At 33.9% G+C, this 13276-nt stretch overlaps 1 protein-coding gene across 6 annotated transcripts in view; it reads left to right on the top strand.

Annotated features, from left to right (window-relative positions):
* The window catches only part of PCDH7 (protocadherin 7), a 421790-nt gene that overhangs the window by 275918 nt on the left and 132596 nt on the right, over positions 1-13276 (top strand). The gene's annotated exons all lie outside the window — the stretch shown is intronic.

The following is a 13276-nucleotide window of genomic DNA, read 5'->3' as shown; positions in this document are numbered from 1 at the left end:
TATCAGATAATTGATGAGAGTAGAGCTTGGGAGTCAGAATTCGGTCCTCGTAGTTTTACACAAAGTGACTCAAAGAACTTTCCGAAGGTAATCATCCATGGCTTTAAATTAAACCTACTTTTTACAGGGGTCATACTCTGAATTGCAATACTTAAATTATTTATTTTCTTTTTTTACTGTAACGAAATGGTTTGACTAGACTTAGAAAAGTGTTAATTTACCCTATTAGACTAAGCTAAAGTAACTATTCAATACTAATTGTCACAGAGGTATAACAGTAAAACCAGTGGGCCCTAAATACAGTGATTTAAACACAGGCTGAGTGTTTCTTCCTTTTCTTTTTTTTTCTTATTTTATTTATTTATTTTTTTTATTATACCAGTGCAATTGAAGGAACTTTATTTCTGAAAGCTTTGCATTATTACCATCTAAGTAATTTTTAGGAACATATACTAGCTAAAGATAGATATAATAAAATTAAATGATTGAGGAAACCTAAATAAATTGCTTTTATAATTTTGTAATTCACATATAATTCTCTCTTTATCTTATAGTTATTTTTTTAAAAAGTATATAAGTAGTATTCATAAGTTGTTATATGCCAAAAAAAAAAAGATTTTATTATAAATTTTAGTCCACAATAGTTTCAATCCCAGGATGGATGTTAGATTTTTAAAATGCATTTAGTATAAGAGGTCTCTTGTAATAAATTTAAAGTTTAGACTATGTCTGCATGTTTTAAGTGTGGGTGGTTGTAAATTTTAAATGTTCATGCATTGGGGAAAATCCTTAAAACTGAGGGTGAAGTCAGGTCAAATCTTGAGGCACTAATTAAGATGAACTCAGTATATATTTAAAGGCAGTGACTTAAGTTCCACAAAAATAACTGTATTGATTTAGACATTTGTATCTCAGAGACACATGCCTACACAAGTTGTTTTGCTAAACTCCTGCAGATAACATTGAACTCTTTCTTCAGTACAGATCGGCATTAACATAGTGTGTTGGAGGTGATAATATATGCAATCAAGACATTTTCAAAGAACACTTAATACAGGGAAGTCAGCAGGCCAAAACAAATTATCTGTTTTTCCTCTTTATTTTTATTAGGATATAAGAGCCAGAAAAAAAATAATCATAAAGTACCTGAAGATAGTTAATTTTTTTCAATGAAAAAATAAGCAAATAAAAAAAAAAAACTCCCTAAAAGGACCAACTGTGATATTGAATAACATAATGAGAAATTTAATATAGCTAGTACTAAGCACAATAGGAGATCCGACTATGGATTTATTAACTTTGCCAGGGGAAACCTAGTCATATTTCAAGAAAGACCACGACCTTCTGAGTAAACTTTAAAAGTTAAATAGAAGTTGGCCAGATTGCGATTAGGCAAGCTTTTATACAAGGAAAATAACTTTCAGGGCAGCAGCCTACCGTTGAAGAGATTCAAGAAGTCTTAATTAGTTGTATAGCTTTAAAAGATTTGTGTTTTTATCCATTAAAATTGTAAGGATACATGGGGAAAGTGATGATTGATATAATTATTTTTGTTTCTATGTGGCCAAGTCATGATGAGAGCATGATGCAATGTCTATGTACAAGAAATGCAAGAATACACAGGCCAGGGCTTCTCACAATGTAGTTGTATAATCAGAAGTATAGACATCACCAGGCAACTTGCCCAAAATGCCAGCTCTCTGAGGCCTCGTTCCAGATCTATGGAATCAAAAATTCTGAGTAGGTCCAGCAACCATTTTTTTTAAGTTTAATTGAAACGTAGTTGATAACAACAATGACAAAAATGCACATGCTCAGTGTATACATCTTGTTGAGTTTGGACATATGCAAACACCTATGATACCATCACCAAGGTACTAGACATATGTATTGCCTCCAGCAAACTATGTTTTAACAAGTCCACTGGGGAATCTGAGGCACACTAATATTTAAAGAAAACTGCCTTAAAGATATATTTGTAGAGCTGAAGCCCCGAAATTGAGGATTTGATTGGATTTGAAGACAATGTGGAGGAATCAGGAACACTTAAACCAGGGGTCCCCAAATTTTTTACACAGGGGGCCAGTTCACTGTCCCTCAGACCATTGGAAGGCTGGACTATAAAAACAACTATGAACAAATCCTTATGCACACTGCATATATCTTATTTTAAAGTAAAAAAACAAAACGGGAACAAATACAATATTTAAAATAAAGAACAAGTAAATTTAAATCAACAAACTGACCAGTATTTCAATGGGAACTATTCTCCTCTCACTGATCACCAATGAAAGAGGTGCCCCTTCCGGAAGTGCAGCAGGGGCCGGATAAATGGCCTCAGGGGGCAGCATGCAGCCCACGGGCCCGTAGTTTGGGGACCCCTGACCTAAACTTTCTATTTTAAGCAACTGAGTGAAGACTGATATCATTAAATGAGATAGGATATATGAGAGGACAGTAAGCCAAAAGAGTACTTCTGAAAACATTGAAATTGGCAGGGAAGGTTTCATTTCAAACAAAATTAGAGGTCTCAAGTCAAATGTAAGGAATTAGACTTAATAGATAATTTTTGGTTTTTATTTGACCGTAGAATCTGTTATGAATTCGTTTGTAGTTTTTTCCCTATAGCTAAAGAGCTTGAGTAGAAGCTGAAACCCCATTAGAGTATGTGGTGTAGAAGAAGGAGTTCTGGGCTTGTGGTCAGAGGACCTAAATTATGGCTCTGACTTAGAATATCTATAACACCCTCTGGCTGTGCACACTACTGTGACCTTTGGAAAATTACTTAACTTTTATTTGCTTTTTTACCCTTCCCCCAATTAGTAAAATGGAAATATTGTCTTTTATAATGATTATGAGAAAAGTAATATATAAAACCATAGAACAGTCATTGGCAATGGAAGACATTTAATATATGGTAGATTATTTTCTTTCTTCTAAACTATTCGCTGGTTACACAGCATTTCCTTTTCATTTTCAAAAAACTTGGCTGACAATTAGTGAATTTCAAGAAAAAAGATTGAGGAGAGAAAAAATGAATTCTCAGGATACTCTCAAATATTCAGAGGAAATCAAGACTACATAGTGACCTGGAAACTTTATTCAAATAGTGAATCTTTAATATAGCCACATGTAGTTTCCTAGAGAAAAGTTTTGAGCACTACACTTAAGAATATTTACAGAGGGAATTCAGAAAAAGAAAATGGACAAGGTTCTTTTGGAGAGACATGGGACCAAAATATATGTCGCATTTCAAATATAATATAGCAATGCACTATAATGTTTTGCTATTAGCTACACCAATTAATGCAGATGATGCTAATTAAAAGTAAATTTAGAGAGTGATTAGGTTCTCTCACCATTGTTAGGGAGAATTGATTCTTCTATAGATCTAATATATTAAAGTAAGAAGTTAATGATATATTGATGGATTTTAAAGCACCTAATTTAGATTATAATTCTGAGGAAAACATTTGTGTTAATACTGAATATTAAATGACAAACGTTTTCTCTTGGAAAAGCAATGGCACCATTTGTGTAACCCTAGAGCAACGCACATGTTGATGTTTCGAATAAATTATTGTGTATGTCTGTATAATCTCAGTTTTAGTCTTATAAAACTTATAATACAGAAATTCTATTGCACATGTGCTCATTTATATGGCAGTATACAGCTGTGTGTGGTATAATAACTCTATTGAACAAAATTATGTGCTGTAGAACTTGCAAAAATTTCATGGTCCCATCTGGACTTGCTTTTGCAATTGAGAAGGCTAAAAAGATTTTACAGGATTGCAGAATACAGCAGTGGGTTTCTGCTGTCAATTTAATATTTAGAAAATAAGGTCACTAGGTGGTCAAGTTAGAAAGACATCTATTTTTTATACTCCAAGGATTTATTTATTAGAATTAAAAACACTCTCACCATATGACAGTCCTCAAATATAGACAGAGATATAGTTCATATGTACATGCAATGGTCTTCAGTTACTGTGTTCCTAAAATCTGCTCTCTTAAACGCAGTGGAATAGTTGATTCTTATATTTCACCAACATAGGCAATTAAATTATCTCTGATCCTGGAAAATTATTTTCTGTAGGCTTAAATTTGGCTAATGATATATAAGTCTTAGCTATGCTATTTTTTTTTTTCTGAGGAAAAGATGTAAGAGGTTAATGTAAGTATGAGGCTGATTACATGGCAGGACACAGCCATTCACTGCTGTCTTCTAATACCATCCATCTCATTTCCGTTTTCTTCTGTCCTCCATTCTTTCTCCTCCTTTCTTTTCTTCTACCCAACAAAACATGTGGCAAAAAATAAAGAAAGAAAAGGAACAGCATGACGTCCGTCTATATAAAATCAAGTACAACTCAGTTTGGAACAAGAAAATAGTGTACCTGTATTCCAAAAAGATAGTTCATATATCTAGAAAATGGTGTCAAAATGGAGGTGCTATTTTACTGTCTTCATGTTGACTAATCTTTCTACTATGATGATGGGTTATATGTATTTCAGAATCAATCCATACACACATATACACACTTATAAAAATGGTGAATTTCAGGAAATATATTAATTAGATGGTGAAACTACTGACATTTGAGTGGTGGTAGTGTGGAGGAAAGTATGTTGATGATAAAAATGTATGCCTAATAAGTATTTAATATCAATATAAGCTATTATTTCCAAGGATTATAGGGAGGAAAGCTGATTAGATATTAAATCACCTGTAACAAAAGCCTGTGAGTAAAAAAATAATAAGACAAATATTAAGTGTTTGTAGGTATAAGTTCTAAAATATGTTTTATATATATTTTAAAATTGCTTAAAACATTAGTGCAATTGTTTTATAATAAAATATTAAACATATGTTTTTATATATATAATACAATAAGATTAAAAAGAGATTAAGTTATATATGTACATCATCATATATAGTCATTGTACAATTACAGGCATGTATATGAAGCATGCTTTCAGTAAATCAGACCTCAGTTTTTGTTGATTATGTGATGTATTTTTTTAAATCTATATGGTTACATACTTGCTATGTTAGATGATCATCATGCATATATATTTATTTCAGTGCATAGAGACTCACAGACTTCTATTCAACCAAACATCTCACACACACATTTACCAGCATGGATTTGCATTTTAAAAGGAAGTTAGCAAGCACGCCTACTTACACAGTCATTAAATCATGAGGTGAAGAAAGAGTGAGCCAAAACTTGATTATAGAGAAGCTGTTTGGAACAGTACCTTTTGTTGTTACTTTTATTGTTGAGAATAGTTAAATAAGTGAGGAGAAAAAATTGCTAGTATGTTTATACTTGATGTTGGGAACAGAAATATTTACCCCTATTCTATGATCAACACAGTAATTATTTTCTTAACAAGTATAATATTGAAGTCCAATTAACCAATTGTATACAACAACAAAACAACAAAAGTATCACTTGGGCTGTACTATTTAAACTAATTATAAACTTTTGAAACTAATGATCAAATATGCTGAGTTAATACGATAGAATATAGTAGATTCTTTTAATATGTAGAGCAAACTGCTTTGTTATCATAAACTACCATAGCAAACAACCCCTCCTTCAAGTCTACCCCTACAAATTTTGTTCATTGGCTTCTTCTCCCCTTGTCTGTCTGTCTTTCTTTCTTTCTTTCTTTCTTTCTTTCTTTCTTTCTTTCTTTCTTTCTTTCTTTCTTTCTTCTTTCTTTCTTTCTTTCTTTCTTTCTTTCTCTCTTTCTTTCTCTCTTTCTTTCTCTTTCTTTCTTCCTTTCTCTTTCTTTCTTTCTTTCTTTCTTAATTTTTTTCTTTTTTTCTTTCCTCCTTCCTCCCTTTCTCGTTCCCTCCTTCCCTCCCTCCCTCTCTTTCTCCCTTCCTCCCTCCCTCCCTTTCTTCCTTCCTTCCTTCCTTCCTTCCTTCCTTCCTTCCTTCCTTCCTTCCTTCCTTCCTTCCTTCCTTCCTTTTATTCATTTTACCTAATAGAAAATCACCAACATACTTATAAATATATGTACATGAACATTTTCAACAGAAAAAACAGAGAGACCTTTATACAGCCAACAAAAACAAGCATGATTTGTGTCAAAATCCAATTCTGGGGTTTATTAGCGTCTCAAGGAGATGGAAGAGTAAGCTCCATGTGCATTTCCTGCCCAGGACATGTTCACACGGTTCCCAGCGAGACCATCACCACTTCTTTGCAGCAGTGTGCATGACTGAATAGCAGTAATAGCCAAGCATTTTCACTGCACCATTGACAATGCTCCAATTTAATGTAGACCTATTTTTCTTAAAGTAAATTGGCATAAATAAACTTCCAAGAGTTATAGGCTCTAGCTCAGTTTTGAGAATAGAAGCCAGGAATTTTGCAATGATGCTAACAAAATAACACAAGTAGGAATAAAGATATAATTCAAGAAAACAAAAACAAAAAATACCCCATTTTAAGCCAATAACAAAATTTCACTAAAGTAAAATATATCTTTAAACAGAACTATGCTTTACTAATTATTGCAAATTTTATTGCAATTCTGGCATGAAATAATTATTCCTTGAGGCAGTCTCAGCTCAATTTAATAAAAAAATCAAGGGAGAGAATGATGTTTGTGTCTGTTATATTGATTCTGTCTGTAGTTAAAGCCCCCAATATTTTGACATGTGCATTCCCGTAATACCTGAAGCTCTGTTCCATTTATAACCAGAATTCTCCTGCCAAGAACACAGCTTGTGCTGATGCCAGCGTATGCCTCTTTCCTTGAGGTCAAAGAAATGTAATTTATATATTTTAATTACTCTCAACTTTAGCTCTGAATATATAACTTTATCTTAAACCCTAACACTTCCAGAAATAAATGTGTCTCTTGAAGAATAATAGCTATTTTAACATTATTCGTTTACATACAGCATATTTAAAAGGCTCTGTTGGTGTAGAAGAAATACATTATGCTTGTTTAAAATTTATTTTGAAAAACTTGCCAAGTGTTTATGTATTTTAAGCCTTTTGATTACCTCCCAACCTCCTTGCCGGAGCATACTTCCATCTAAATGTGTAACTTTTAGATTCTTGTTACTATGCAGAGTTTCCAACAGAAAGATTTTACTATAAGGACAATAAATGTGTACAAAGTGCATCTGAAGTAGTACTATCTTCTCACCAGGAACCTTTTTTGTCTGTCAGGGGTAATACCTGAGTGATGCTTCCACACTCTAATGATGTCACTGGAAAAAATATGCTAAAACATTTTTTCCCTAGAAATTGCAGCTGTCCTCAGTTTGTTCTAACCTTTGATTATTCATTGGTCATCAAATACAGGAAACTAGGTTTTTCACATTAAGTTACATGAATGACACGGGATTTCTTCTCTTTTGTATAGATCGGCACCAGTATTTAGGTTGTGGAGGCAAAAAATAAGACCATTCTCCACAAACCCATTTGGTCCCAGAACCGCAAATGCACAAATCTGGCTAAGGTTCCTAAAAAGAACTTCTTTATCGGCCTTAGAGATTTACTTCACAATGGTTGCCACCACATTTCCCACTATCTAACTGAGGGACATCTCTTCCATCTGTAAAAAAATAGCACATTGGAGAGAAACATTAATTTCTTTCTGTATGTAATTGATGATTATAGTCTATGTGCTTCCTCAGACTAAGTTTGGTAGATGAGAGAGAAATAAATAAATAGTAAGGGACAGAATTCTGGCCTAAAATAAAAACACAGGAAGAAGCCATATATGCATTTGATAACCGATTCTCAATAAAAAACAAAATGGCCTTTACTGACTAGGTTATGAAGTATAGGAAATACTCAAATAAGGAGTGAGACTGATTAATAAGGAAAATAAAAGTTATAGTAATATTTAATATTTATTGAGCTCATAAACCTCTATGCCTATAGGCGAGACACTGATATACTTTCTATTAACTCAAAATTTTCAGCAATCTTATGAAGTAGAAACTACAGTATATATATTATTCCCCTTTCAAAGATGAGAAAACAGAAGCTCTGAGTGGTTAATTTGCCTAAGCTGACACATCTAAATAGCAGAATCACCAGTAAAACCCAGCGAGTCCAACTTCAAAACACGCAAGATGACTCAATAAAAGGAGGGGGTCTAAGTGAAGCACAAAGAAAAAAGCAGAAGAAAACAAAAACCCTAAACTCTAAATTAAACAGTTCACTGTGTGAAATACCATAGTGCTTTTGTGAAAATTAAGCAAATCAGACTGATGAGAATAGCTTCCCTTTTCAAATAAGTGCAATTGATCGCATTTGGCCTCCAGATTGCAGGGTTTCTTGAATTTCAAATATTTTATCTTGTAAAGGAACGTGGGAAAACTGCTCTGTAGATGTTAGTTGTTCTACCCATTATTAAAGGCTTTTTTTGTTTTGTTTTGTTTTGAGTTAAATGAGAAGCTAAGTGCTGCTGAAGCTATTTATCATGGGGAAGTTTGGAAAGCTGGAAGCCCCACAGTTTGGCCTATCTTACCTGTGAGCCTCTCCCAGACACAGGCTTTAACACAAAGTGATGTGGAAAGAAGAGAATGCATTTGAACGGAGGGGCCACAGGCAAAGCCACCTTTGCAAGGGAATGACAGCTGCCCGCCCCTAAAAGCATAAGGGAGCTTCCTTCACTGGAGGAAATAAGAAATTTCATTAATTCATGTCATATCACCACCCTTTCTCTTAAAAGGGATACTCTTTGAAAGGGAAAAAAAACACACTCAAAATAAGTTTCCTATACGAAAAATGTGAAGTGATGTAAGCAATAATTTGCAAAGACGTTCGCCCTAGTAACATTCTGTTAGGGTATCAGCATATTATGATTTTAAGGACATATAAAACACTGTGTGTTTTAATATTACTTTAGGAATCAGATGACTTAATTTTACCATTTTACAAGCAGAAGTAGAAACAAGCCTGATGTGTACTTTTTTTTTTAATAGAAAACATAGCGAACAGGCAGGGTAGCAGCACTATCCCATATGCTAATCACTACCTCACATAGGGCTATTATTTTTATATTAATTTAAAAATACAATTTAAAATTTAGTTTTTCACTATTTTATAGCCCACATTTATCACTGCAGAAAGTTCTTTTGGATGGCATTGGATAGAGTTGTGGTTAACAGGCCGACCTAGAATCTAATTTCTAAATTCTAGGCTCCATCTAGGATTCATTGCTTGCTAGCAGTGTGACCTTGATCAAGTTCCTGTTGAGCCTCTTTCCATATCTGCAAAATGAATATAATAACGATACCTATTTCATATACTTGTGACAATTAAATAAGATAATATACTTAGCAAAGTACTTAGCTTAGTGTCTGGCACAAAGCTTAAAAAATGTTGGCTATTATTATTAGATACTAGGCATGTTTTTAGAATCACTAAATTAAAGATCATTAATTGGTGGAACAAAGATCAATTGCACATTTTAGTATTAAAATCAATCTGATCATAGGCCCCTAAAAATTTAATAGTAATATTTTACTTTCATATATTCATATAATTTTTGTTCATTTAAAAAGGAATTTAGGCTATTCAATTTTTAAAGGACAAATACCACAGAATTGAAAATGATTAAAGTAATTTTAAAAGACAAAGCCTAAATTGGTTAAAGGAGGGTGTCGTATGAAAGTCCACTGGTAAAGAAGACTTGTGCAACTGAACAACAAAATTCTTAGCCGAGGCTCCTGGTAGCTGTGGTAAAGGGGAGACTTCTATTTAGGCACTGTATTTTATTGTTGGTATTGTCTACTTCTTTTAAATTCAGATGAGATCCAAATAGATGTAAGAAAAGTTTCCCAGATGAATTCACACCCAATCTGCAATTCATTCTTTATTAAGTAGCAGAACCTTATAGAATTGGTAGAAAATGTCCTGTCATACGTAGCTATTTTAATAACATATCTGTAGCGCTTTTTTTTTTTTTTTTTTAGAAAAACAGATATAATAGGCCCTACTAATAATCAAAAGGAAAGGTATATAAATTATCTTAGGTATATCTGCAAGCTTAGAGGTAGGGCACTTGAATAACGGTATAGCACTGCAAGCATTTACTCACTGCATGAACCCAATCTTTCTCTTATATTAGGGGCTGAGTGACTTGGAGAACTACTTAGCCCTCTGTGTCTCAATTTCCTATCAAATGGAGAGAATAATGGTTACATTCTCTTGGGTTTTTGTGGATAATAAATAAGCTGGTGCTTATAAAGTAGACTACCTGAAACTTAATGTATATAGAATACATGCAGAATTTGATATGAACAACTTTGAGTGGCTGAGTGTAAGTTTGGAGAATTGTACTTATTCCTTTCTTCCTTCATTTCCCTCTTGCAAATTTGGTGTAGGGGCAGGCTTTGTCAATTGCATTGAAAAGATAATCACGGTGTAAAATACATTGTACAATTGTAATATAAGAAGTCTAGTTTCAATTTTTATATTTTCTTTAAAATGCTATGTAGTATTTTTGTGTGTTTTGATGCAGTTTCTAGAGGGTATATGTGTTTTTTGTTGTTGCTGTTTGTTTCTTTTTAAATATTTGGACAATATTTAATAAATAGTTAACAGTGGCATAGTTTTTTCACTCTGGGGTGGGGGGAGGAAGGCAGAGAATACATGCTAATGGAAATTACTCAGAGAAATCTGAGTAAATCTAGTAATTGTGTGCCATCTGTGGCAAGGAAATTAAATAGTGCACTTAAAGTGATTCAATAATTAAATATGTATTTATTAAATCATTTGTAATAGCTTTAGTGTATGACCTCGGGACTCAAAGGCAACCGCGTGATGATTACCCTTGAAGCTTCATTGAAAAGGGAATTACAGAATCAGCTTTTTTTGTCTTTACTGCCCGAACATGCTTTTTACCTTGAAGCCTCATTGCAAAAGAAACTTCCCTGTTGCTCACTGCTTCTGCACACTACTTCAGCTCCGCAGTATGACCCGGGGAAGGAGTTGCAGGGGGAGACGGGGAATGTCATGAACACTGACAATAAACAGCAACAGTCAGAAAATTACCGGTGGGAGGTGGCAGATGATGAGACACGGAGACAGAAGGCAGACACTCTGCACAGCAGCTGGAGAGGAGAAAAGGTACATTAGACCCATGAATTAAGAAAAAAAAAGGAAATCAATTTCCAGTGAGGTGCTATTTTTTTTATACTATTAAGTTTTTCTCACGTTTTGAGATATACGTATTAGTTGCCTTTTTTTTTTTTTTTTGGTCAGTGTATTACTTAGGGCAAAAAACCCCACAATTTAATTTCTAGCTTTTGGGGAAGAATATAGAACTCAAGTGATTTCATTAAAAATGACATTGTTTCACTAAAAAATGGAGAAATTTTAACTTTGTTGACTTGAGTGCTTTACTTTGAAAGGTCCTATTCTCACAGATCATGTCCAAATGTTTGGTTTATAAATCTAAGAATTAACTCTCTGGATGAATTTTTCTTACTCTGTAAGCTAGGTTTCCTTGGCAATAAGGTGAAAATAAACAACTAGGAAAATTTCAAATGAATGTTAGTGTTTCTTTGTTTTCCTAGTTTCCTCCTAGAGAACAATTGTAGAACAGCCTTTGTGGATCCTATTTAACCTTTGTCCTATTTCCTAAACCAAATGGACAACATTTTATTATTCTCACTCCTCCACCCACAGATGGCCAAGCTATTTTGTCTACCTTTATATTCTACAGTCCAGTAAAGTTTGTATTAAAGAAAATCCCCAAAAAGTAATTTGAAGGGAAAAGTTTTCCTATGGTAACATAGTTCTTATTTCTTCTATTTTTAACTTCAGCTCTTAACTTCTTTTCACCACGTTCTCAAATGCACAGAGTTATGTAATTTTAGATAAGTCCCTTGGCAATTACTTATGGTGCCACAATGTGCCACAATTTACATTCCATCAAATGATATCCCAAATCATTTTGCACCTGGACATAGTTCAATCTGGTTGCTTTCACAGTCAAAATAGATATTTTGGAAAATCATTAACATATAAGTGAGAGGCATTAAAAATAATTCCAATTTCCTATATCATTGGTTCTATGCAATTACAATATAAAATATTAACATTGAGTTATTGTACAATGTCTAATATCTTTCTTATAGATTGACATGACAGACCAGCTTTACTCCAGTAATAAGTTGTCCAACATACCCTTTCACAGGATAACATATAGTTTAGGCCATTTGTTCCCCTTGCTTCTCCTTTTCCTTTCCATGTTGGAATGGTCCTCCAATTTGTGAAGCATCTGTTTGCAATGTCCTGGAGAAATAACTGTATGATTGTGGCAAGTAAGTAACTGATTCATATGAAGATTGAAGGTACACATGCACACACACACACATTGTGTGTGTGTATTTTTTTGTGTGACAGAGACAGACGGAGAGAGAGACAGAGAGGAACTGACAAACAGGAAGGGAGAGAGATGAGAAGCATCAATTCTTCCTTGCGGCATCTTAGTTTCTCAGTGATTGCTTTCTCATATGTGCCTTGACCAGAGGGCTACAGCAGAGTGAGTGACACCCCCAAGCCAGTGACCATGGGTCCAAGCTGGTGAGCCTTGCTCAAACCAGATGAACCCACGCTCAATCTGGTGATTTCAGAGTTTTGAACCTGGGTCCTCTACATCCCAGTCCGACACTCTATCCACTGTGCCACCGCCTGCTCAGGGTATATTTTTGTTAGTATGAGGAAACCAAGAAATCTGTATAATGCCTGCCAGGAGTCATAGCAGAAACCACCAACCGTTTGTATCAAGTTCGGACAACTTCTAATTTAGCAAAGTTCCAATCTTTAAATTAAATATGTTATGAAAATTAGAGATTTATCATTAATTTTCAATTAATTATATTGTTGTCAGGGTATATTTTCTTATGTCTATGTATATTCACCATCTCTATCTTGGTCTGTGGAGCTGGACCAATCATGTATTGGGACATTTGGGAAAATTTAATTTTGGTTGACTTTCCTTAAGATTTTATCTATGCTGTAACAAGTCCTATCTTTAGTTTTGCCTGAAGTACATTATTGTGGATGGTCAAAATAGAGCTGAATAGTTGTTATTCATTGACTTTTGAGATAGAGATGAATGGACTAGTAAAACTACAGGAAGCAATTCTTAGGAGGCAATATTTTTTTTAATTGACAAAGGGCCAAAAGTGAAACCGAGATAAAAACTAGCTTTGTCACTTTTCAAGTACATGCTAGAAAGGGGCGGGGCGGTGGGGGGGGCGTAATGTGTTGCCTCC

Source organism: Saccopteryx bilineata, chromosome 5 (assembly GCF_036850765.1).
Source record: "Saccopteryx bilineata isolate mSacBil1 chromosome 5, mSacBil1_pri_phased_curated, whole genome shotgun sequence".
NCBI lineage: Eukaryota > Metazoa > Chordata > Mammalia > Chiroptera > Emballonuridae > Saccopteryx > Saccopteryx bilineata.
Note: the sequence above shows the minus strand (reverse complement) of the source record. Positions and strands in the feature narration are given on the sequence as shown.